This window comes from Crocodylus porosus, unplaced genomic scaffold, assembly GCF_001723895.1.
Source record: "Crocodylus porosus isolate Cpor-Errol unplaced genomic scaffold, CroPor_comp1, whole genome shotgun sequence".
NCBI classification, from domain to species: Eukaryota; Metazoa; Chordata; order Crocodylia; family Crocodylidae; genus Crocodylus; species Crocodylus porosus.
Window position 1 is genome coordinate 74,223,202 of NW_017728949.1, and position 27,744 is coordinate 74,250,945.

Below are 27,744 nucleotides of genomic sequence, written 5' to 3' on the forward strand. Positions count from 1 at the left end.
ATCAAGTCTTTGGCATCATTATCCTCTTCACTAAATCCTACTGGATACGAGGCGGAAAACGGTGAACACCATTCACAGAACTGGATAACTCGAAGGAACTGAAAGTTAAAGGGAGCGATCCTGCGCCTTGCAGCCCAGCTCCCTGCTCCTTCCCACCCAGCCCCCTCCGAGGGCCGGATCCTGCGGCCGGGGCGGCTGGGGCAGCTTTCTCCGTATGGATCCTAGCGCCAAGTCTTTCTCCCTGCCTCAGTTTTGTCCCTCTGATTTCAGAGAAGGAGACCACCTCATCCAGTGGGGGCCAGGGGCGAAGCGCTGGGGTTGCGCTGAGCAGCGCCCACTGGGCTCCTGGTCATTTGGGGCTGCTTGGGCAGGTTTTATTCCCACGCTCACCCAGCTTGTGGGAAAGGGCTGTTCTCCTGGGATGAAGGAACCTTGTTTTCTGTTTTGTTCACAGATATAGATTGGGGGGGAGAAGAGGGAGAGAGAGGGGAATTTTTCCTGTCTCACTCCCCTCATTTGGAAGGCGATAGATAGAGAGAGAGGTAGATAGAGATAGAGAGAGAGAGACAGAGAGAGAGAGAGAGGGAGAGAGAGAGCCAGGTAGACAGGCAGAGAAGGAGTGAGCGAGCGGTGTTGAACTTCCAGGGGTAACAAGTTTTTCACCTCTTTTCCATATTAAAATTAATATAAAATTAAAAAAAAGAAGAACAGACTCCACCTTTGCACTGAAGGGATTGGTTATGCAAATATGGAAGGGGTTTCCTGGCGAATACTGCTTTCTACTGTATGGTTAATTAAATCATCACTCAAAAGCCTTCCAATGTGACGCTTCTGTCGTAATCCAATCAGGTTACGTAGGTCCTAAACAAGAAAGATATTTTCCACATCTGGAAGTCAGCAATTTAGCAAGTACTGCACATTATTAACCAATTCAGAGCCCACTTCCCAGGGGGATTTTTTTTTTGAAGTTTAAGTGTTCTTAACCAATGCTCTGCTGTTTTGTTAATCAAAAAGCTGGTTTACACTGCACATAATTGGGAACTAATACAGAAGTAACTCAAAGCAGCCAAATTTGTGGATGCTGAGCTAAGCCATTCAGCTGAGAAAGGGGGAAAAAACTCTGAGCCTCGATCAGTTCCTTCCCAGCTTCCCTCAGACCCCACATACGTTTCCTTCTCTAAAAGAGCTTTAAATAATCTCAGTGCAAAGATAAACGTCCAATCCTGCATATTAACATGATCCTTTCTGAAGGTAAACGTGGAGCTGCCCAAAGGGCTGCACTAGTGGGCTCCGGAACAATTCCCCTGCTTTGACAGTTAAATCTATTACAGCCCTTTCTCCCCCCTCCTGAAGAAAACTGAAACAATGGTACACTGATCCGACACTATACTTTTACTTACATTAAGCTAAGATAAACTGCTCTTGAACTGTGCATTAAATGTGTGCCTACAGCAATAGAATGCTAGCAATAGTCACTAGCAATTGCCCTCAAAAATGCTCCTGATCAGGGAACACCTTTGTGATGATTAAACATTGCCAAGGAATGCAAATCCAACGTGCATTTGAAAATCGTCAGCTCCACTAAGGCTTGATGATTATTTTTATCTTCTAATAAATCTCCTCTGGCATTTCTTTTAAATAAATCTAATCTGAGTTTGCTTGTTCTGGCAACCGCCGGATCATACACATTTTGGGGGAGAAGGATGGAAGGGTGCAGTTGGGTGCAGTGTACAATTTGGATACATTTGGGGACCGTAACTGTCAATGCAACTAATGAATAAAAGCATAGCGTTAGCAGAAACCTGAGATTTCTTTAGTGCAGGCAGATATTACAGCAATAGCCACAAGATTTTTTTCCCCTTTTCCAATCAGATCCTCAGCTCAGTTTGTTTTTCCTGCTGTTTCCCTGTTGTCATTCCCTGAGTAAGGAAGGGCTTCAAGCTTTTACGAGAGGAGCTTACTAACCTGTTTCTTTCAACACACCGGTCACCTTTCTCTCAGGTCAGGTCCACAGTCCAAATTAAGGGCTAGGGACTTCAGAAATCTTGTGGGAGGGGAGGGGAGGGGGGGAACAAGTGCAAGCGACCTAATCAAAGAGCTAATGAAACATTTCTCTTCTTGCATCGTCTGCAAGCCTCGTTATAAATATTAAAGAGTGGGTTTCTTAAGAGCTGCCAGTTATGTATTCATTTAAAACTCTGATGAACTGATAGAAACGAACTCAGTAATTAGGCTAGTGAGAGGAAAGGGTCTGTTGCCCTCCTGTGGGGTGGTGGTGGTGGAGGAGAAGGGGGAAGCTGGACGACTTGTGGTCAAACTTTTGGCACAACTCTGTACTGAATGTCAAAATTATTTGCCTGCATTACGTGCGATCTAGCTGTATCTCGCTATACCTACAGCTAGATCAAGGCAGAGATACAGAGCTATATAGGAGAGCGATAATATCTTAATGAAATATATGGCACTGGGCAAATATCCTGAAATCAGATTCAAAGTATTATTAATTTGAATTAGATCCTCTCAGATCCACAAGACACTGCCTATAAATCAAGGGCTGGCTGGCAATTTCTTAAAGAGCTAAACTGAATTTAGATGCATATGATAAAAAAAACAAGTGAATGCCAATTACTGAGTCGTCCGATTTCCAGTCACCCACGTTCTGCATGGAAAACAAGTTCTTAAAATAAATTAATCCCATTACAAACGCCTTACATATTATTCATGCACTTCCAGATTATAAAATAGGAGGGTCGGTGGGAGGATTAAGAGAGGATGCAGCCTAACCTGCAGTAATACTGCGATCGATGTTTTATAATTAAACATGTATGTGTGTGTGTGTGTGTGTGTGTGTGTATCTATTTCTATTTAAAAGAAGCTTTGAAAGGAGCACAGAGGGCAATCAGACCGCAGGACGATGCTCCTGGGCTTTAGGGAATACTTTTGTATCGTCAAATAATCTCTGTTCATAATTTTGTAGGCTCTCCTTCACCCTTCAAGCTGACAATTTCTGCAACTCCTAAAAGCACCCCAGCAGAGATGCATCCTCCAGATAAAATGCTCTGCTCATCGCTGGACTGGCACAGCCCTTCAGCCTCTCTCAGACATTATTTTAGCGTGGTGTAGAAGGGTAATTATTTCTTTATTTTGGCCACAAGACACAAACATTTAGCAATCACTCAAGCCTTTCTGAGCTGGAATTCAACCTTAGCCCATGCGCTGATTTCCTGCCCTGCACTGAACTAATAATGGGCGGGCTGCTGCTTTAAAATATGGAAATAATGATAGTCTCTAGATACTGCCTTTATTGGGGTGTTGCTGGCCAGGCGGCCCTCTGACTCTGTCACAAGTGCTGAACGCAGACTGCAATTCGATTAACCCCCACCCCCGGCTCCCTCCCCCCGACAGTCTCCTTCGCGCTGGCTGCAACTTGGCGAAGAGGCTTTTCTCCCCCAGCACCAGGAGCGAGCGCAGCCCGAGCCCCCGGGCAAGGCGCGGCTCACACCCGGCTCTGTGGGGCCGCCACTTCCCCGGGAGAGGGAACTTCGGGGCCCGCGGGCTGCTCCTGCTGCTGCTTCCCCCTTTGTCAACTGCACCCATCACACGTGAGGTGCAGACCCCTGCCCCGCCCCTGCCCGGGGGCTTCCCCCTCCGCCACCACCACCTACTTTCTAATCACGTGAGCTCGTCCCCCCGCTTCCGGTCGTGGGGTGGGAGCAGGGGGCTGCCGGCCGCATGCGGTCGCGAGCCTCGCCGCCGAGGGGTTGCTAAGGGCGCATTAGCATGTGAAAGGGGCTGGGAGCGGGGGTCGCCCAGGGGAGCCGGGCAGAGCCCAGCGGGGTGGTGGGAGGGCGGCGAGCCCGCAGCAGGGCTGGGATGGGCGCTGGGGATCGCTCAGCACCCGGGTTCATCTTAGGGAGGTGCAGTCGGGTGTGGGTTAGCTAGGCCCTGGAGGACTTTTGCCTTACTCCGAAATTTCCATCAATAATGTCTTTATGGGAAACTTGAGGCAGAGGATGGCAGGAGAATCTCTCTCGCTTTTTGCCGCAACAAAGGACAAGTCATTTGGAAAAGCAAGGCTTTCTCTCCCTCTTTTTTTTGCCTTTAATTCTCTGTGACCCACCCCAGAACGGATAGGCTGGGCTGCAGAGAGGATTTCATTTGTGCTACTGCCAAGGGGTTTTCATTTTCATCTCATGAATTTAGTTTTAGTCACAAGTAGCAAAGGTGTGATCTCCGCTGTTGCTGCATGTGCATCCCCATCGGTTGGCTTGTTGTGCAAACTTTATGGCTGTTTGGAAAATAAGGGGAGGGGAATTAGAGGGACAATTTGCATATTAAGATGCCTGTAATCAAGCACCTCCATGCGTAATTAGCTCTCCCAGGCCACCTGTGGACTGAGAAAAATAGCTAGCATTTTAAAACACAGGAACATGTTTTAAATAACACTAGTTAGACTTCGAAAAAGCCCTGGTCATGGAGGACCCCAGGGGCATATCTTACATGTTCTTGAAAGGTGTTAAGCCTTTACTGCACCGGTGATTAAAAACATCTTAGCCGATGCCTTTAAAATATGGATTTTTTCCCCTCTAGTCTGGACAGGGTCTGAATATGAGGAACTAAGTGTGATGTACTGAATTAGTGGCCAAACATGAACATTTAGCTTCCCTTCTATCTGCTGTCATCCCTCACTGTAGAACTGGGTTACTGCTGAGCACTGGAGGGCAGAAGTGGAGAGAGGAATACAATGGGGCAATGCTGCTGGCAACTGTGAGATCTCGGTAGGTCCCAGTTTATTTTCAAGCAGAAATCTCAACTGATCAGGCTAAGGTAGGTTCCCCATAAGTGAGAGGATGGGCTTTTTTGTGCAGCCACCTGTGGGAGTAAGGGGATGAGCAAAGGAGCCATGTTGGAGTGGTTTCTCGGGTGAGGAGATAAGTAGGAAGTTGCACAACCTTCTGAGGCCTCAAGTGGGTCCCCACTCCTTCATGCAAATCCCAAAGCTTAACGGAAAGCCAAGCCTCTTTTCCCTTTTCTGCAGCAGGGGTTTCAGAGAATAGCCTCCTATTTGCTGCTGGGGTACTTCAGAAGAAACTTCTGCAATCAGCAATCACAATTTTTAGGCCCATCTGCTGGGTAGGATCTGAACCAACGGCAAGAGTTGCCTGCCTTTTTTTAATGTTGCTATCTGTAGGCATTTCTAATATGCTGATCCCTGTAATACTTGATCTGCTGGGAGTTTTTCCATGCAGAAGGCAAACCTTTCTCATATGTTTTCGTTAATTTTATCATTTATAAAATCACTTGTGAGCTAGCTTAGCGTTGCTTAACTTATGCTTGCAATATCTGACTCTCCATAGCGAAGAATTGGCGTTCAACCTTTTGCAGGATACAAACTGCTCCTCTTGCTAAATAAGGAAGAGACAGTGACTTTGAGAGTGGGATGATGCAATTTTAGGTAGGTGGGTGAGGATGCTTGCTTAGGATTTGTTGTCTGGCATAATGAGCTGTAGTTGTTCTTTCTACTCTTGTGGGATTGATGCTGAACTTTGGGCACATTTCTTGGCTGAGTTGGTGGTTATTAAAATTCGCTGCTCACTTTTGTGTATAGTTTGTTGTTTACTTTGTTAAATTTTTTAAAACTTGTTAGAATGCAATTGAACACAGATTCAACAGTGTTTAGGCCTGAAAATAAAGATGCATTAGAAAGATGCCTATTATGCTTCAGAATTATTAATTGACATTTTTATGATGAATAATTAATCATTTGAATAATTTTCGTATCTCTGATCTGAACACATATTTGCATATCTAATGTCTGACTTTAAATGTGTTTTTTTTTTTTTTTTGTTAGTTGCATTCTCCCAGGACAAAGACATGAAGTAAGTAACATCCTAATGTAAAACTTTTTCTGTTTGCAGTTGTGAAAGTGCCTGTATTGAAATATAAGTTTTTATCTAGATATGAAGCTGTCAGCATTCTGCACATGCCATATATATGCTTATAGAAAAGCACATGCCTGCTTGATAAGAATACATTTAGGCCATGCTGTCTTAAGCACAGTGGTAATATTTGCTGCAATGTATGCCTTACTTTCAATTGCCTGACATTCACAGATTATTTGACTGAGGAAACCATAGAGAAAAAAGCAATGTTCTGTTTGTTGCTTGTATGATTTTTAATAACAAGACCAAACCTAATTTTAATTTGAGGTGTTTAAAACATCAAAATGTTGCTTTTATTTTCATTGTCTCAAGAACATATCTAGAAGGACTGGATGATATCATTAATTGCTGTATGTTTACAGGCATAAACTGTAAGCCTTACGAAAAAATCCTAGTCTATAATTGGCAGTGATATGAGCAATGTCATAAGCTATGTATCGGTTGTAAGTTGTTCAAAAAATAGGTGCAAACGATGGTGTTGTGTAATGTGTAGTGCCTTGGCTTTCAGTTGCTATGTAAAAGGAACACAGTTCACACTCACCCTCACAAGGAACAGAAAGAAGGAAGGAGCAGCAAGTCAAAACAAGTACCAACAAGGTTTAAAAAAGAATAAAAGGGCCAAGTTGTGTCTCTTTGACTTTTCATTATTACAGTATCTATGGGCACTTGCCCACATGCAGGGTGTAAATCCAGTGCATTGGAGCCAACTCAATCAATTGACTTTGCTGGAGCATGGAAATGAATGCCCTCCACCAGTCTCCAATGTCACGTGTATCAGCGTCCCTGCTCTGAAAAATGGCGACGGGGCACTTTGAACTGAAGCTTGTCGACTGAGCTGTAGTTCAGAGTGCCCCGCTGCCATTTTTTTAGTGTGGGGATGCTGATACACGTGACAACTGGGTGCTTTTAATTAGGGTGGCTTGCTAATTAAAGCACCCCCCCACCTCCCTGTTTATGTATGACTTAGATTTCTATGGACACAGCATCTGCTTATACCCTCTCTGAATTTATCTTATTGATTACTGTGGTCAAGAAAGAATTAAAAAAATAGTATTTAGTGTTGCATTTAAATGTAACGCTCAGATGCAGGTACAGCAGGGATTTTAAGCATGGAATGTTGGTTTCTAGTTGTGATACTTGGAATGATGCTTTAGAAATACCTTAAAGAGATGTAATAGCATTTTATAAATTGTAGGTTGAAGAAATTACATCAAAATGAAAGTGCTGGGATGTATTGCATGATAGAAATGACCCTAAGCAACTATAAAGGAGATGTAACATTTCCTTTGTAACATCTGGAGAGTGAAACTTAAAGGCATTATTTTTTCCTACTTTGCAGTAAAAAGTACAATTGTCTATATAATAATTTTTATGGTGGAAATATATTATATAGACCTTGTTAATCTTACTGGTAATATCTGACAGAGATACTGTATAAAGAAACTGAAATGTAGTTCTCAGAACAGGCTGAAGTTATATTGAATGGGATGTTTAGCAGTTGCATACGCTGAGTGATAACAGATTTTTTTTTGCTGGGGGTTGAATTTGTACTAGCAGAGTGGTAAACTTGAGCAAGACATGCAGCAGGAAGGGGCAACCTTCGAGTTCAGTGCCAAGAACTTCAATTTGCTTTGGCTTTCAGAGTTGCAGCTATTTGCACTAAAATCATTATGATTTAGACTTTCCTCTTTTAGGAATTGCAGGTGTCCTGAAGCTACAGGGAAGTTTAAATAGTCTCCCTGGAGCTGACTAAAGCTGATTTTAACAATTGAAAGCAAAAGCCAAAGCTAGACTCGTCCACCTTTTCATTATCTCGTTTCCCAAAAGGAAGCACTTAAGGGCTAGATCCTTAAAGGTATTCAGGATTTGCAACACCACAATCCTAGGCTTCTTCCTTAGTGGAATCCTCAGCCCTTAGTTAGATGCCCAAGCTCTCCATATAGTGCGTGAAGTAAATTTGGCACCTTAGAAACAACATGTTCAGGAAGCACCTAAATTAGGCAGGAGTGAAATTAAGAGGGAAATCTGGGATTTGATCAGAGCTAGGAACTGATTCCTGGTGAGGCAGGTGCTACCTGCTCCTCAAATTCCTAAACTGTGGACCCTCTCTAGAAGCTAGGAGACTAAGCCAGGGTTTTCTGCTTGTGAAAAACAAGAGACATAATTTGCACCCAATTGATGGTGTAGGCTATTGAGAGCCTAAGAACCTCTGAGAAGTTAAGCATTAGAGTTGGATTCAGGGGGTGCATCTACTTGGGACGTTTACTGCCGAGCTGACTTACTAGCTTTGCAGTAAAGCATCCGAGTCTACACGTATGGTGCTCTTAGGTTGGAGTCAACTAATTAACTCCACTGTAGGATAGTGCTGCCCAACACACGTACTATCCAATGGCGTAGTTATTTACTCCTCCGCAATGCATGCCGGCTAGCCCCACGCTGTAGCACCCTTGTGCCCCAGCTAGCTCCTCTGTAGCACGTTGAGCCAGGTCAGGCCAGCCCTGGGCTGGCAGGCTGACCCATGGGGCCGTCTGCCAGCGAGGGCTACTTTGCCCTGGATCAACATGCTGTGGTCCTAGGTGCACATGTAAATGCTGCACCTAGGAGTAATAAACTCTGGCATGAACTGTGCTGGAGTTTGTGTCAAATTATTTTCAAATGTAGACCCACCAGGGAGTCTTTGATTCTTTATATTACGCAAGTTGTTTTTTCCCCCTTGCACTTATGAGCTGAGGGCTAGAAAACTCATTTAAAAGAATAAAGTTTGAGATTCTGGAGTTCAGTTTTGAGCAAGACAAATTCTGTGCCTGCAGAACTGTAGAGTAAGTGAGGCCTTGACTAAACCATGCTTCCGGGAATCTAGTTTGAATCGGCTTGCTACTTCTGTTCTGCTCTGGACCTGATCCTCTTTTTGGACCATAAGAGCCCAGTTGGGACTTCTGGTCCTTGCCCACCAGATGCCTACTTCCCTCACTAGCATGGGTGGTAGGTTTGGGGATATAGCCTTCCCCTTCAATGAAAAACCACAATACTTGAAAAATGAAATGTTTAATTTTTGTAGAAATGCCCTTTTTCTCCAAAATTGTCATGATGAAAAGTTTCCATCACCATCTAATCTTCTGAGAAAGGGAAGGATAACTCTATTTAGACGCACATTCCACCAAAGAGAACAGTCCTCCCAGCTACAAAGCACTACCTGAGCATTAAGGAACAGTCAAAGGGCTAAAAGACTTTTTAGTTGCACATCTCTATTCAAAATGGTAGGCACATTCTCTTGGCCTGGGTGTTAATAGAAGCCTTGCCAGTTCTTATGCTTGTTTCCCCAAACTTACCAATGTTACCTCAGGCTTGTCTCTGTACTGAGACTCAGCCAGGTGGCCCTTCTCCAAAGCCCAAATCTTATTTAGACACTGGGCCATTAGAGCTCTAAGAAAACTGTTTTTTCAGGAAAATTTTTGCTTAATTCTCCTTCTCACTCTAGCTCTCAATGTTTGTCATGAGACTGTTTCTCCAGAAATAATCAGTCTCTCTGTGTCCTTTATTCTATGGGGGGAAGTGAGGTTGCGGGGGGTGGGGGTGGATCTTATGTGTTAAAGATGCCATTGTTTTTACAATTATCATTTGAACACAGAAATACTGTTCCATTTATGTACACTCAGACCAACACTGCTGGGTGCATCACTTAAACATTGCTGCATCCAAACTATTTTCCAACCTTACTACTGCTTTTAATGCATATCAACTCTCTTGCTTTAAATCACTGACAAGAATGTCAAAACTGCTGTGTCAGAACAACTGCTCCTTTTTTCTTGCACTCTGACAAGCATCCTTCAACCAGAAACCCTCTGAAAATGACTATTTTTATTCGTTTTTAAAATTTAGACTTGATTCCATTGATAGCTCATATGTTGATATATTTCTCTTTCTCTGTTGTGGCCAGCGTGGAAATGTGAGCGAGAAGAAACACAGGTGTAAAGGAATATAGACGCCGTATGCTTCATCTCCAGCCAGACTCATCCCAAGGAGAAAAGGACTAAAGATAGCTTTTACTTTCCTGATCTTATTCTGATGGTTAGCCTCCAGTATAATTTAGGCAGATGGTTCAAGTTATGGTAGTGCTGATCGGGCACTAGCACCCTACACTATGATCGCACCCTGATACATCTCTCCTTGCCCCAGCCTCATCTCTGGCACATTCTCTGTTGCTAGAATTTGCTTGGCAGCCAGTGTAAGGCGATTTTTTTAACTGTCCGATGTAGCATTTGTGTTGAGAGCACTCTCTTCCGATTGGCAAGGGGCTTGTGTGGCCGAAGGACAGTGTTAAGGCAGGAGACTGCCATTGTCTGTTTCTTTTAAATTTCCAGTTTCAGCAGGGAGGCCTACCACATTTGGCTGAAGATGCTGAGGTGAAAGAAGGGGCAACTGAAGTACTCCAGGATCCACACACCACCTTTAAAATCTCGGACATCCCAGAAATCACAACCTCGACTAAACAATAAGGACAAAATAAAGCTGATTTTTTTTGTATCTCAAATGTTGCAGTCTCAGGGTGCACTTAGACAATATTTTTCAGGCTTTTCCCTGCAGTGGAAAGGAGTAAAAGTTGCTTTCTTTAAAAATAAAATAAAAATGAGGTTCTTATATGGTCTACTGACTCCAGGAGCTGTGACTTTGAGAGCAACCCCCCACTCCTCCAAATGAAGAAACAAACAAACAAAAAAAGATAGTGGAACTGGCCGTATGGATAGTCTCTCATGTTTAGTACATCAGCTCAGGATGTTTCTTTCACATCTGTTTATTCAGTATCTTTCACCAATACTGAATTAAATACTCATTCTAGCTATAGAGAAACAGTCATTTATTTTTACTTAAAGACATATTTTTCTTTTGCATACAAATATCTTACCAAAAAGGGCAGACTGTAGATGAGATTATGATGAGCGATGAAGAGAGAGAGAGCTATTGAGAAGAAACAACGGCAGCTCTTGACATTAGGTAGCGGATCAGTGGGCAGTGAAGGTTTACTTGCTGCTTAATTCATGGGATAGAGTTTAGGAAGTAAGAAGCAAGATGAGAAGGAATATGACTGAAGAATGTGATGCTTTTCTCGACTGAAAATATGATAGAGAGTCAGAGAGGTTGGTGTTAGACTCAGGGGATGAAGACCTGGCTAGTGAGATGAATGGTGGGAGTGGGAGTGGTATGTTGTTGAAGATGATATTGATTTTTACAGAGGAGAAGACAGCTTCTTTTGGGTACTAGGAGCTGAGAAGGGAGGTGTACAGATAATGACAACAAATATTTATGATGTTTTCCATCTCTTATCAGGCATTTCTATGAAATCAGTTGTTATTGGAATCACCATTTAAGTTATATTGAGTATTCAAATAAACAGAATATGAGAAAAGCTAAGTCTAATTATATGTTTCATGCCATTTACAGTGGTTTCCAGGGGATTTTCTTTTAATAAAAGTGCAATGCATCAAAAAGAGTAAATCCTGCAATTTTGTTATTTACAAATCAGCTTCTGCTGGTAAAGCTGACCAGCTTATTCTTCATTTTAAACTCTCCCATTCCTCTAAGTATGCATGCAAAGTACCGATACTTCTGAGAATTATAGTCAGATATCAAGTATACAACATTTTATTCTCCTTACCTACCAAACAGCTTGATCAAAAGAAAAGCATTCTACAATCCCCAGACTGCCTTTTTAAAATCAACATGTTAGGAGTTGTTAAGATATTTGTTTAATAAGAGGTAGAAAGAGTGCCTCAGTCCTTTCCACCTCTCCTTGAAGTGCTCAGATCTGCTATAAAGTATAGAAGAACATTTTGTTATAATAATACATGACAGTTTCAGCAAGCAAAAAGTAAGTCGGTGGAGCCCCAGCTCTGCCATGTACAGAATCTGTACACATACTCTGAACACCCATTCCTGGGGCTAGACCTTATTTGTAGCGTTTGCAATAACACAACATGCACTACTGCCTACACTTGCTCCCCAAGTTTCAGAGTGCTTAGAGTTGTGGTTCTCAAACTTGTAAGACTCAAGGCGCTCCTTGGAAAATGCCAGCTCTTAGCTCTGTCATTTCTTGACTACAGAAAAATAGAGCAATTTTTCTGTTGCAAAGAACTCAGAAAGACCACAGCCAGTCATAATGTTTTCAACACTGTAGATTCCTATTTAAGATCTCTGGGTTTATCTTGTGAATCGTGTAGGTGTTCACACACCTAGTACTGCCCTGGTGGCGTTCTTGAAAGTGGTGGGGTTGGAGGGCATCAACCTTTTCATTATGCGTGCCACGAATTAGCCCTGTGCTGTCTCTAAGTGCCACTCTCATCCCCTTCCTCTGCTTGATTTGCTGCTCTGGTTTTTGCTCCTTGCCCAGTCTGTTGCTCTGCTTTCTTCTTCCCTACTGTGCTCCCTGCCTAATCTGCTGTTCTGCTTTTTCCTCCCTGATCAATCTTCCACTGTGCTGCCTGTCCCCCCCCGATTGGCTGCTGAAGTACCCTGTTGAGAATCACTGACCTAGAGTTATCTCTAGCCAAATCACTTGTTCTTTGGTCAAAAGGGGACCAATTGCTTTTATGTTTTGTTTGGAGTCAGTAAGATCCACCAACACTTCCACTGCATCATCATGAAGATTTCAAACACTTGCTAATAAGATGATGCAGAGTCTTCATCCTTCTGCAAGGACCTGGAGTTGTCATCTTGCATGTATCACTGCTCCACACTCTTTCTTCATGTTTCATTCTTTGAAAAATGGTTAGCAGCTTGTTTATCTTAAAAATATAAAATCTTTTGCTGATTCTTTTTAACCCCCCCATGTTGGTTGCATTTAGAATCAGTCTGCTGACTCCAGATTATTTAGGGATTGATTTTTTTTCATATTTACAGTGCACTGTATCAATCCTCAGTAACTCAACCTACAGCTAATATTTACTTCATTATATCATTTATAGGAGATGGAATGTAGCCCTTCTGACTTTATATTACTTATGTAACTAAGGATTGCTGGATGGAGTCTAAAGCTCGTGAACTGGGACTTCAAGCTTACCCTTCATATTGAAGATGGAGGAAAAGGTTGAATACACTGTTCAATATTCATCCTCTTTTAACTTTGGTTGAATCAGTAGAGTTAGCTGGAGGAGAAATTGGGGCATGCATTATGCTGTGACAATTAAAATATTACTTGTGAGAGTATGGAGGAAGAAAAAGGATGACGCCTGAGAGAGTGCCTTGTAAGTATGTTTGACTGAATCAATGCAGGCATGATATGAACATGAGCTGAGCAAGATTTACTAACGTCTTAAGATTTGAATTGCAGCAGTCCTTGCCATTCCAGCTTGGGCCTCTTTCCTGAGCAGACACTTCCAGTTGTGCCAAACTGTATGATTGTTTTGGGATATGGATAAATATATGCTAGGGACCAAATTAAGGACACTAAACTCAATTTTCTTAAGACATGTGCCAGATTTCTGTATTGCAGCTGTCCAGAGGTGAAAGGCTAATGAGGACATAAGGAATTCCTGGACGGGAAAAGGACACTTGGCCCAACAAGCCTGTCCCCCTTCAAGTTTATTACAACACACCTCCTGGTGTTGTCAATATATCCTCTAACCCTGTCTGCCTATATAAACATGTCTGGCTATCTCTTAAATTCATTAATAGTTTGGTTCACTCTGTGGTTTTATTTGACATAATGCCTACTATGCTATGAATCACACAGTTCTTCATGAGTTTGCTGTTTATTCTTAGATTCCCAATTTTAATTGGCATACTCTGGTCCCCGATTTTTTTTTTAACTCATCAGTGTCAACATTGTTATCTTCTTAGAGCCATTTCTTCAGTCACTGTCCTAACTGTGAACATGTTCATATTGTCTCCTTTAAAAGATTCCAGTAAAACATGATGATTGCCTGATATCTTACCATTATTTGGATTACTAAAGTTCTTCTGTAAAAAGCGATGAAACTGGAGTGCTGGAGACCTCTCGTGTCACTTGTGCAGTGACAGTGTCTGCTTTTTTGACTGACGTTCTGCTCCTCTGCTGACGTCTTCCTACCGCACTTTATTGACACAGTTTGACACTGTTTAGCAGAGGACATGCCATTTTTGAGGTAGAATAAAACTTTCAGAACCCAGATTAACTTAAAGTAAGAACCCTCATGGATCTGGAAATGCCTTTGAAAGCCAACTGGGGAAAGGCTCTCTCCACTCAGGTTAACAGCAGTCTAATAAAAGACTAGCTCCGAGAACAGAGCTGTATGGATTTACAACTCATTTATAATAAAAAGGGACTATATCTCTTTAAATTTTGTGCTAATAAACTGAAGAAGTAATTAGCATACAGATGCATCCCTTTGATAGCAGACTTTAAAAAAAACCCTGATATTTCTTCTTTGCAGCTGTGTGAAGCAACCCAAAGAGGAATGAAGTTAAAAGTTTGAAGAACATCATGAAGAGAAAAAAAAAACCTGAGCCGCAAATAAATATGCAGTGTCGAGATTTAACAAAACCAGAAAGGCTATGCCTGGTGAGATATGCATGCGAAGCAGAGAAAGTAGATTGCCACATTGCGAGATGGAGAAGAGGTTCCAAGTTTTCAGTGTCCAAAAGTGTGTTGAAATCCAGAAAATCATTATGCTTATAATTGTTTGTGAAACCACTCTGTGCGGTTTGTATAGGAGAGAAATGCACTCAGATAATAAAAAAGGTTTTAATTTGGGGACTAAAAGGAGACAACATTTAATGGGAACTGTTTAAGAGAGGAAAGTCAGCATCCAGATGGGAAACAGTGAGGCCTTATTCAGCAACTAAAGTGATGGCGTAGGTTTTACCAGGAACTGTGAGAGACAGAGCCAGACACACAGGGAAGGAAAAAAAAAACCTGTTAACTAGTATCAGCCAGTTGAGAGAGCACAATTTAGACTAAGGACAATTCAGGGGTATGCATTGACTTTAGATGGCTTGATCCAGTGTATAATGTATGTCCACAAGGTGTAAAAGATTTCTAGCTCTAATTGAGGATCTACAGTTAGTGAGAGAGAAACCAGCAAAATACGCCTAAAAGAACGGACTTTAACCTTCGGGTTTGGTTTTGGTAGATTTATTCAGACAGCAGGCTCTAGGAATAGGGGAAGTAAAAGACATTTATAGTTTAAATTCTTAGATTTTAATGAGAGTTTGCAGTCATGGTCTAAATGTGAGGTTTCTTCTGGGAACTGGGAAAAGCAAAATAAGGTTAAGTTGGTGTAGTGGTAACCACTGTGTTGTATTGGAGCCCTTCACTGTTGTGATGCTTTCTGTGTTAATATAAGGAAATGATTTATAAAAATACGTATAAGAAAAAGTGAACATTAGAGTTCTCATAGCTTTGACTAATACTTATGAAGGCAAATCCTGATCTTGCTCATAGAAGATGGTCCACTGAAATTGGTATAGTACATATTCAGCAAGATCAACAGACTTTGATCCATAGTTTAAACAAGCTATTTGAAGCAGCTGGGAGAGAACCTGGATTTGAACGTGGAAAAACTATCTGCGTTCAAGGCCAACTCTTAACTGATGCAAAATTTAATTTAAATTTGAAGGCTGAGAGCACACAACACGCCCTTAATGAAACCAAGCAAACTTCAGTACAGTTACCCTGAGCAACAAAGCAATCTTTAAAGAATTTTAGTGAAATAAAATAGTCAACGGTCCAGATGCTGGTCTTCGTTATACTGGGGGAAAGCTAAAGTAGGTCTGTTCAGATCTGGGCAGTTGCTCCAGACTTATACAGGAGTTATTTCTATCAGAAACTGGAACAAATGTCCGGGTTCCGGCTTGGGAGGCTGGACTTCATATCTGGACGTTCTGAAGTTTCAGGTCACTGAAGTTGAGACATCGGAGGGGTGACAAGGAATATTCTGAAAAGCTTATAAGTGACTTTGACCAGAATCATGAAGACATTTTAGGTATCTAGGGCTAATCTACAGAGAGAGCTTTGAATCGGCATTGCGGCACCTAACTTTTAGCTGCCTCATGGACTCTCCAGCCCTGAGTTAGGTCCTAGGCTCCTCAGACAATATATGAGGAGGGTCAGGTTCCTAAGACAACTTCTTCACTAGCATGTTTTGCTTGAATACTATGTCAGTTAAGAGTGTGAAAAAGACACTTCTCCCCCAAGCTGCTGTGTCTATGTCAGCAAGACCTCTGTTATAGGAACACCTAAGCTGTTAGAAGAGTACTTTTGTTGGCTTAGCTTACATCATTTGGAGAAGAAATATAGCTGTGCTGGAAGAAAGAGGACTCCTGCCTTGATATGCCTCATCTCTGCCAGGGGGCTGTGCTGCTATAGCTATAGGAACAGACTATAATATCCTAAGAATGGGATCTACAAATGCCAGCAGGAGCTGGTAAGTTAGATGATGGCAAACACTAAGAAGGTTGTGTGCCTTTAGCCCTGGCACTTTTTAAGACTTGGGCACTTTACTGTGGGGAAGCCAGGAAACATTTATCTCCAACAGAAGTTCATGAAGCTTCTCCTTAAGTTAGGTGTTTATACAGTCATTTCTTATAGAACGAGGGGAGGGAGGAGAGTAGACACACCACTTCCCTTCCCTTCAAGTTAGTCACTTGCTTAGTAATGAAAGCACTCACTAGGTCCTGGGAGACCCAAATTACATTTCAACTTTGACCTTAGGAGATTTGAGCCTGTGTTTCCCAACTTGCAAGAGTTGAATGGAATCTAATTTAAAATAAGAAGTTACATCTGATGCTTTATTTCTGGCTTCTGGTACTGTGCTTTTTCTAGCTCCCCTCCCCTCTCATCTCTATCCCCCCCACCTCTGAATGGACAACTCTCCTATCCTCCCCACACACCCACCTTCCCTACTGACCCAGTAGCCCCCCCCCCCCCCCAATCCTTCCTGCCTCTCCCCCAACCCTGACTTACAATGCATTCCTGGCAAGGGTCCTGGCATTGATGAATGTGTGCACCACCAGGGACCAGATCTACAATCATAGATTGGGTCCCATGAATTTATGTGCATGTGCCCTATGGGTCTGTGCATTGGATCTTGCTTGCTTATCCGAAACATATCTTATCACACTTTCACTGTAACTTTGCATTTTCAGTATAGTGTTTGTTTCATGTTTCACATGTCTGGTCTGGTCTATAACCTTTTAAATTTGGAGGTGAGTATAGACTTTTACGATCTCTTTTTAAGTTCTTAACATCATCTGAATCAATTCAATAAGGGATAATGTCTCGTCTTTTCTGTTTCTTTCTTCCTTCCTGTTCTCTTAATTTGGTTTTCCATATCTCTCTTTTTCCTCCCATTTGTGTGTGGGCCTCTGTCTTCTGTTTATACCACTCCCCTCTCTTGCTCACATTTTGTTTCAGTTTTTGTCACTGTCCTTACTGTGGAGGAAAATGTTTGCTTGATCAGGTCCATGCTGTAGCATAGCAGCATGATCCCGTTGATGCTGATGATGCGTTTTGACAGTGTTTGGGATCTTGCCTTTATAATGCATTTTAAGAAGTTGTTGCTGGCACCTCTGTTATTTTCGTGTCAGCATATTTGGTATCTTACCTTTGATATTCTGCTTTAACTGCTTTGCAAAGATTGGAAACAAGGCAGGTCTCTAACCTGGCCAGAGCAGTATCTTGCTTTGAGTGGTAATCTTAGTCATTTGGTGATTGCTGTTTTGAGACAGTTATCAGTTCATTAAACTTTGTTATCCTTTGCATGGTGGCCCTGTACCTTGCTGGTAATCTTCAGCATAGGATTTCATCAAATGCTCTTTTGAAAATCTAAGCATATTGTATATCATCCATAGCATTTTCCTTGTCTACCTTGGCAGGCACAGCTTTGAAGAATTCCAACAAATTATTTGAGCAAGACTTCCTGCTCATAAATCCACATTGGCTGACTCTACTCAAATTAGGCTTTTCAATCTGTTTCCTCACTAAATCCTATAAAACTGTTTCTATCATTTTTTTCACGTCTGTGAATTATGCTATAATCATTTGTTTATATTCTAGCCCTTTTAAAAATATATGTTATATACAGCCAGATTTTTTAAATTATAGTTGAGTATATTAGACTTTCAAACTGTATATATTAAAAATAGACAATTTAAAGCATGGTTAGGGAGATGGATCCTCACTTAGAGTAACCTGGTGTAACTTTATGGACTTCTGTGGAACTAAATTACTCTACATTGGCCAAGCATCTGGCTCATTTGGCATTGTGTGTTCTGCGTTCTAGTCCCCAGAAATCAAAGCTGTTGTCAGAGTACTTCTAAAACTATTTAAGGCCTCACTAATGTCTACTCTTATTTCTTATCAGAAGTTTCAGAATTATACTTTAGCTCAGTGTTGTTGGAATAACCCTTTAGGAGCTTGAATGTGAAGTTATTTCCTTTCCAAGTTTCTGTCCACATTCCAGCTCAGTGATTTGCAGTGGCTTGTTCTGCCATCCTGACAATGTCTACTATTGCTAATGTTAGCTTTGTCTGATGACGGCTGGACTGGGAATATATTTTCTGGTTTGGTGAGTCAGGCAAGGTTAGAGTTTGCTGAAGAAGCTTCTGTGTTCATGCAAAAAATGTCACTTTTTTGGCTAAAAAACAGTTAAAACTTATTTTTTTTACTTTGGCCCTAAAAATAATGGGAAGAAGATAAAGAACAAAAAAAAAAATCTAGTTTGAAAATGGTAGCATGCCTGCTTTGCCCAGGTAGACCTGTAGTTTGGGTAAGACCTGGGGTCTTAAGGACAGACCAGGGGTTGGCAAACTTTTGCCACCATGGACTGTTGCCTGTGAACCAGTCGTTACTGTGGGCTATACCCCTGCATCTCCCCAGCAGTCAGCTGTGAAGGGAACAGATAGAAAATGGCAGGTGTTAGGAAACTGGGCATGCTTCCTGGGATGTCTTTTCTGCTGCAACAGAGATTAAAAACTGAAAGTGTCAGGCAGTAGGACCCTGGGGTTGCTGCTGTGTTTGGAGCAGGCTGCCAATTTCCTGAGCTGCTGTGGGATAGATGTCAGTGGTGTAACTGGGATGGGGTGAGTAGGACATCCACTTTGGGTGCTGACATGGGAAAAAGATGGCTGCCAGTGCAGCTGCAAAATCATGCTTGTGGCACAGTGCTGCTAATGCAGCTGCCAATGCAAAGATGGCTGCCAAAGCAGCTTCAAAATCACGCTGTGGCACAGAAATTGCTTCTGCCCCTCGGTCACTGCCCCAGGTGCCCAGCTGTGTTGTTACGCCTCTGCCCGATCCAGTCCCTTTATGAATCCTATCCAGCCCGTGGGCTTCAGGTTGCTGACCCCTGGGTTAGACTCTCTACATCCCCACTTCCTGCTGCTGTGGTGCTTTGCAAGTGCATTAGTTTATCTCAAGAACCCAGTTCGTAGAGGAAAATGGGGCTTGAGGGAGCCAGGTGGCTATTGCAAATAATTTGGTGTTGTTTTCAGTGGAAAAGTAAAATCTCTCTCTTTCATTTCAGATATTTAGGTCAAAATTACCTGGTGTTTACAAGAACTTTTTGCGAGGAAACATTTATTTGAAACGTCTTGCAAAAACTGTGCAGGCTTTGGAGGACCACCAGAGCCAAGCTGTGTTTTTTATTTACCAAACTTTAAAGCAGAGTATGTTAATGTGAGCACAGCTTCTTTGCAACGTTTTGTTTAGTCAGAAGTGATTTATTTGTATGGAAAACCAGTTTTGATGGGAAGTTTTTGACTAGCTATTCTGAATAAGTGTTACTTTACCAAACTCTGCTAATTTCTGATAGCTAGGAGAGATGGCATTCACAATAGATGGCGCATATTAGAAGGTATGAGTATTGTCAAAAAAGAAATAGAACCATTAAAGAATCAGAACTGGGCTTCAGAGTTAACACCTCTTTTTTAAAGAGGTTCATTTAACACATCTCAGAGTTATATCAGGCTTTTTCCATGTTCATGTAGACAGTCTGTTGTGTGTAACCTTTTAAATATGATTTGAAGGTATCTTCACAGACATAACAGCTAGAGATTTAGTCCTGGATCCCATGGGGACTTGGGCATTTAGCCACCATCGTAGAATCCACAGACTAGAGTCAGACACTTAGGATATTAGGTTGCTGTAAAATTAATGGGGAGAATTACCCACCTCAGAATGAAATCTTTATCTACCAGAATGATGAGTGGGGAGCCACTTAACTCGCCAATAGCATAGCCTTCATCAGTGCTATGGTAGCCACCTACCTCTAGTGCGATTCATAGACCTCAGCCCTCTTCTGAAGGTAGATGCTTAAGTTTCTGAAATGGAGGGAACAAATGGTAGCAGGACTCTTAGCGCTTAAGGCCGTTGCCAGCCCTGGGTTACTTTCCTGCTCTTGGGGCTGTTCCCGTGTATTTTTCATTCTGTGGTCACTGGAGAAAAGATGAAGGTGTTTCAGAAACTAATGGCTGCTTGTGCTGTATGTCTGCGACGAAGTGGGGAAACTACACAACCGTGAGGAACAGTGGTGACATTGTTGAACATGCCTAACGTTTAGGACTATGTGGAGAAGTGGTGTGGCTCTAGTAAGTGCGTATTGCACACACAATGGTTTTATTTCACAATTGTTATTAGTTTCTGAAACACCCTTGTATATCAGTAGTCCTTCAAGCAAGGTTTGGAGCCCAGGTCTTCTCCCTGTCAGCTGAATGCTCTTACCATTGGTTTAAAAGTCACGTTCATATTTCCTCACCCTTTGTAGCCTATTGGAGCCTAACTTTTTTATGCAAAGCACAACAGCTTTGCCAGGAGGGTTGAGAGTACTTACCTGCTAGAGGCCTGTTGTTAGACCATTCTCCAAGGAGGTGTGGGCTTCAGTCTCCTCAGGCAGATGAGGTAATTGAACCTGATTCTCACATGTCTTGGGTGAGTACTTTAATCCTGAAATATTTAAAAGGGAGGCAATGCTGAAACTACCACCACCACCACTGTTTTCAATAAAGGTGGCTGCTACTGCGTGGCTGTTGGAGCCTTACCTAGTAGAAAAAACTCTGAGAAAGGTGGAAGTATGCCTAGTTTGTGGATCCTGTCAGTGTTATGTGTTAGGAACCAAACTGCTCAGCACAGTTGAAACGAAGGTGGTTGCTCTTTAGGTACCTGGGAAACGGACATCAAAACCTGAGGTGTCTCTAGGATTAGGTTGCAACTAGTTGTAAGTCCTAAGGACCTCAGCTTTGGACTTTGGTATTTAAATCTTGCCTTAGGTTTGTAAAATTGTTTGTGGATCAGGGCTTTAATTATTTCTTTAAACATAATTTCTGGTACACAAGCCTTCAGAAAAGCCTACCCGTTCAGCAAGCTAGTGCAAGCTCTCTCATCTCAATCCCAACTAGTGCAGGCAGGTGTAAATGAACTTTTCATCTTTATCTGAATCTTACTTTTCAGTTTCCACTGCAGAGCTTCCCCTTGCCCATAATTTCCAAAATATACCCAACTGTAAAAAGAAAAAAAAAAGTTGTGATTTGCATACGTACCAAACAGGTTACTATGCTGAAATTTAATTCTCACTCATGATTTAGAAAATAGGTTTGGCTTCCAGGTTTTCTGACATGAAAGGTTAATCCATAAACCCATTTGAGCCATTTACACTAGCCATCTTGCCACAGACATGATTATGGCGGCACTGGGATTTTGTAGACTCTTTCATCTAAGCATTTCAAAGCATTTTATCAACGTTAATGAAATGAGACTGACAAACATCCTTGTCAAGTGGTTATTATCTCAGCTTCACAAATGGGGTAAAATAAAGCTTAGAGTGGTTAAGTGAATTGCTCCAGGTCACCTAGCACTTCAGTGTCAGATGAAAACAGAGTCCTGTTCTTCTATCACCCGGTCACAGGGCTTAACTGCTAGACTAGACCTGCCTCTTGATTATTCCACTCTGTGGCATGTCTGAATGAGAAATCACATCTGAGAGTAGTGGAAGAGGTGGAGTTGAGCTAGGAACAGATATTAGAAAGCCCCAAGGTAGAATCGATCTAAATGATGGTGTTTTCTTTAAGTGTCGTAGTTTAGATTGGTAGCAAACAGTACACATTCATCCTTTGGTGGGTGGGTGCAAATCTTATACTGGGTTCCGCCATTTTTAAAACAGTCTGTGTGTGCTGAGCTTTTGTTCTGTTATGGGTATAGACCCGTTTCGTGTACTGAACTTCTGTTCTGTTATGGGTATAGACCAGGTTCTGATCCCTTATACTGGTAAAAGTATAAGGTCTGTACATGGTTCTGATCTTTATTCCTTTTGTGTATGTAATATCCATTGTAGTCAATGGATCACAATAACCACACAACTATGAAACCATGATCAGAGCTCCAGGATCGGGATTATCCTTAAACACATCCATTTCTTCCTGGTACGCTTGTGTCAGATCCTCACAATTGTTTGTTAGGGGACCAATTTTCTTTGTCCCATGAGAAATCTTATATTATTACTGGGCATATTCTCTTTGAGTTGAATATTCAGAATTTCTTTCTTTTCTCCAGTGACAGTTTTGGTTTGGATCTCCTTACTCTATTAATTCTTTTCTTGATTAGAATGCTATCTGTGATTCACCTCTTGCCTTATAAAGATTTGGGGTAGCATGTCCTCTCCAACACCAACTTTAAAGTTATTTATACATTGCGTTTCCAGGCATTGGGAAGCACTATTGGCTGTTCAATAAACTAATAACACTACCACTAGAAACAAGCTGCCTAAGTTTCCATGTGGTTATTATCCCAATCTATATCTGAGTAATTAAATTCTTCCATTATCAAATCCTGGCCTTCTTTATCAGACTTCCCTTGATCAGTAATTTGTTGTCCTAATCTGCTTTCTCTAAACTTATCTGAAAGTCTGTAGCAACATCAAAGTATCACTGGATCACCTTTATTTTTCTTAACTCCTATCAAGCCAGTATCTCTTGTCATACCCAAGATATTTAGTGCCAACTTTGGCAACCCTTAATTGTGCAAAACTCCCACTGCAGGTAATGGAATTTTGCTCAGACTGCTTTTTGTTTTGTTTTTTATTAACTTGACTACCTCCTCCTTCGCTTTATCCCCTGAGTAAGCAGCACCAGACATGCAGGTATTTGAGAATGCCATTCATTTTCTTGATTCATCTTTTTTATTGATTTCCTCCCCCCACCCACCATTCAGTGAGATTAATGATTATTAGAGATGTGATGCAAGCCAAACACCTGGATCCAAACACCCTGAACTTTGTGGCACGGGCCCATCTTTAATTAACATAAAAGGAAGCCACTGAGTTTTTTCATTAGTATCTAGTTCTTTTGCTTCGCTTGGTGCTATTATCATCTGACCTCTGTGCTGCATTTTGGAAAAAAAGCTGTCCACAGTATGTGAACTGGATTGTGTCTCTGTGGCACAGGTCCACTGGATCAGGAAGTCACAAATCATTGTTTTGTCTCTCAAGGTCCATGGGCTTTTTATACCAGAAATGTTCAGTTGTGCCAGCCAGGAATGATGGGGTAACATACTTCTGTCCACATAAAGGGATGGATGCTATTTATACTTGGACCTAGGGCCAAGTAACCTATGTAAAGTAAAGGAAGATAAATGACTGCGGCATTGACGAATGCACAGTCACATGGGTGGCAAACTGGCTCCAGGGGTGCACCCAGAGGGTGGTGGTGGATGGGTCGATGTCGGCCTGGGAGGGTGTGGGCAGTGGAGTCCCCCAGGGCTCGGTCCTTGGGACGAGGATGTGGAGAGCACCCTGTTCAAGTTTGCTGATGACACCAAGCTGTGGGGTAAAGTGAATACACCGGCAGGCAGGGACTGCATCCAGGCAGACCTGGATAGGTTAGAGAAGTGGGCGGATCTGAACAGGATGTGGTTCAACAAGGACAAGTGCAGGGTGCTGCAGCTGGGGAGAGGAAACCAGCATTATGGTTATAGGTTAGGGGCTGACCCTCTCGGCAGCACAGAGGCAGAGAGGGATCTTGGAGTCATGACTAACTCTTGGATGAATATCAGTCGCCAGTGTGATGAAGCAATAGGCAGAGCCAACCGCACCCTGTCCTGCATCAACAGGGGCATCACTAACAGGTCCAGAGAGGTCTTGCTCCCCCTCTATGCGGCGCTGGTCAGGCCGCAGCTGGAGTACTGTGTCCAGTTCTGGGTGCTGCACTTCAAGAAGGATGTGGAGACCCTGGAGAGGGTCCAGAGGAGGCCACTCGTATGGTTGAGGGCCTCCGTGGCCAGCTGTATGAGGAGAGGCTGAGGGACCTGGATCTCTTCAGTCTCCGCAAGAGGTTAGGTTAGATATTAGGAAGAACTACTTCCCTGTAAGGGTGGCCAGAGCCTGGAATAGGCTTCCCGGAGAGGTGGTACTCTCACCTTCCCTGGAGATCTTCAAGAGGAGACTGGATAGGCTCCTGGCTGGGGTCTTATGACTCCTGCCACCCCCAGTGCTCATTCCTGCCCATGGCGGGGGGTCGGACTAGATGATCTGTCTAGGTCCCTTCCCACTCATTGATTCTATGATTCTATGACAAAAAATTATTTCTTTTGCTACAATGATTCATACACACATATATAGGCCAAGTCACAATTGACTCCAACAAACTTCATCAGTATTTTTACATGTTTAAAAAGTATAATTTTCTAAAGCAGATGTGTTATTGGAATAAAGGAGATCCAAAGTCAGTGTGGGATAATAATGAATTAAACTGATCATCTGAGGAGCTCACAGTGCTTTATAAATGTGAATTAATTAAGCTTCACTACATCCCTGGTAGGTATTATGGACCATGCTTCTATCCTGGCTGTGATATGGTGTTTGTATGTCTCAATATAATTTTGTTAATATGTATTCTGATGAGTGTACTGAAATGATGCCAGGCTACTAGAGATGACTTTGCATACGTTTACACTGTGATATTCTGTATGACGAGTCTTCCTATGGCAAAAGTCTTGCTTTTAATGCAATCTAGTTAATAGTCTACTTTATATGTCTGTAAGTGGATGATAAATACGCTATATATAGAAAGATAAAGGGACTGCGATAGGCGTGTAGTTATGAATCGTATATAATTCATTCTTTTTCCGAATTAGGCCCAAAGTCTCTTCTCCCTTTTTGCATAAAAAATGACAGTGCACTTGATAGGGAATGCATCTTTTTGTAATATAATTAATTATGATAAAGGACTAAATTAATTTCAGTTGTATGATTTTGAAGTGCAAAGTAGTCTCTAATTTTGTTATTAACAAATTTCACAAGTTTAGTTTGAGTTTTCTTTCAAGAGAAATACACTTTACTTTTAGTGCTAGTTTAGAACTTTGACTCTTAAGGAGTGCTTCCTTTTTTTCATACTGCTCTAAACAAGATGTTGTTTATTACTTGAAACATTATATGTAAGCCCCAAGAATATGTTAAATATGATTGAAGTTTTGGCAGACTTCAAGAAACTGAAGTTTCCAGAAATTTTGCTATGTTTAAAAACCAAAGCCATGTTTTAAGGAAAGATCTCTACTTCCAAATGTGTGGTTGCCCAAACCTTTTACATTTTCAAGTCAGATTATACTGCCAAATAACACATACTGTACCTTAACTATAATAAAAAGCATAGAGTCTGTGTTTAAAAAAACATTGCAGGAGCAACTATGATCATATTTCTTGAATCTATTCTATTCATGTGCTCAAATGTGCATTTTATAGTCAGCCTTCTATTGCACTGGTCACTTACAGTAGTAGAAAATGACATGTACAGACACCAGGTTGGCACACTACAACAAACCAAACTGGTAAAGTACAGGAATCCTGAGCCAGACCAAAATATGAGGTCAAGGAAGTTGCTCTTATAATAATAGTGGTTATCTGTTTAATGTGTGATCTGGCAGTGATATGATGTTGACCATAAGCAATTATGCATGTTTCTAAACTGGCTGTATACAAGCCTAAAGTAACTGTAGGCCAGACAGGCTGTGAGAAATGGGCATTCAGTGTCATTTCATTGTGCTGCTTGCTTTACTCCAACTAAACAGCACAAGTTAATAGTGGCTATACATTCTTCTGCTTTTTTTTTAATCTCTTTCATTTCCTATATCACTTGTCATATCCATTAAGACCAGAGACCCATCCCTATTTGGCAAACTCTTAAGTGAAGAATACTGAGTGCCCTTTTGTTTGACTTGTGTTCACACCAAAGTGTTCTGCTGAGCTCTGAGTGTTGTTAAAGCATCTTTCATTACAGTAGAAAAGCTTATTTCTATGGCCATAAATGATTATCATTTGTGAAAGGTGTAGTGCCCTCAGATGTATGCATGCATGTGCAGTTAGTTTCTAGCAAAGACTTCTAATAAAGCTGAGGGCAGAATTTGGCCTAGTTTCTAGGAAGGAGAAATTATTTAAATGCAGGGAAAGGTGTGGTCGGACTATATGGGATTCCCTGGGACACAGGGAACCCTAGCACAGCAGACTCAAGAATTCCTGAATTCTAATTTCAGCTCTGCTGATCTCTTTTGTGGCCTTGATCACCTCACTGATTTGGGACTCTTTCCATTGACTTCATTAGGTTTAATTGGTTTCATCAGTTTCATTGACTTCAGTGGGTTTTCAACTCTGCCTCAGTTTCCCCTGTGGGGATATTTGTTTCCTCAGGCTTGGAAGGATTGAATTATGCATGTAGCACCAGCAATTTGGTAAGCTAGGAAAAATCCTTTCCCCCAGTAGAAGGCATCATTTGGCTCTGACTGTAGGAGGATTCTGCAATCGTTGTCAGTGTGCAATGGCCTTTATGGTCTGCATTTATACAGAAGATATCCCATGCATTGGACATCACTTGGAGAAGGCCACTGTGAAGGGCACATGGTACATTATTTCCAGAAAGTTTTAGCAATGCCTTTTGCAGTGTTTCCCAAGCATTTTTGAGACATCCCAAAGCTCTTGGTCTCTGCAGATATATCTTACCTCGTGCACTTCTTCAGAACCAGCACTGTGCTGGGGTTCATAAAAGCTTTAATGTTTGCAAAGCACCTTGAAGATAAAGTGTTGCATAAATTCCAAGTAGTGTTATAGTGCCATGAGGATACAATTCAGCTTTGATTAATGCTCAAAACATGTTGGTTGATCATGGTATTTTTGGAGCCATAACCTTATTTTCTCCCAAAGTGGTTGTATAGCCAAAGACTTTCACATCACATTGTCATATGCACTTTGGCTGTCACTCCTACACTACCCAAATGTAACCTTTCATCCTTTCATTTTTTCAGAAGCATAAAAATAAGGACTGTAAAAATCCATGATTGTAGTTTAGAACTAAATAGGGAAACATAACTGCTTACTGAGAAGCAAACCTCTCCAACAGAAATGTCAGAGTCACAATGAATGCTATTATTCTACCCCTTTATGACTAGATGGGGAGTTTGCTTTCAGCCTACAGTAAATGGCAGTATACAGTACTGCCCCAGGAACAATTCAGTACTTATCATTCCTTTCTTGGTGCCATAGTTTCAGGTAGGAAACACTGCCACTGCCATATAATATTAACAGCTTGTTTTCATTTCTGTTCAGATCAGCTGGGTGGTCTAGTGTATTAGATGGGGAGGTAGAAACAGGTCTCCAACTTCTCCACTACCCAGACCCTTCTGCACAGATGGGGAGTGGCTGCCTTCTTTTCATCCTGCCCCTTCCCCTTCTGTCATGTAGGGCAAGAAATGATTTTGTCCTTGATGTCGCATGAAATATACCTATCCAACAGATGACCTGCATGGTGTCTTCTGATTTGTTTTAGGTTTGTTGAGAAATGTTTACAGAAGGCCCTG

At 41.8% G+C, this 27,744-nt stretch overlaps 1 long non-coding RNA gene across 2 annotated transcripts in view; it reads left to right on the forward strand.

Annotated features, from left to right (window-relative positions):
- Window positions 1-27,744, forward strand: part of LOC109323100 — a 45,574-nt gene that overhangs the window by 317 nt on the left and 17,513 nt on the right. For both annotated transcript variants that reach the window (XR_002104542.1, XR_002104543.1), the window contains exons 2-6: window positions 2,978-3,127; window positions 5,852-5,879; window positions 12,902-13,022; window positions 13,842-14,059; window positions 14,348-14,475. This is a non-coding gene — a long non-coding RNA (uncharacterized LOC109323100). The remainder of the gene's footprint in view (window positions 1-2,977; window positions 3,128-5,851; window positions 5,880-12,901; window positions 13,023-13,841; window positions 14,060-14,347; window positions 14,476-27,744) is intronic.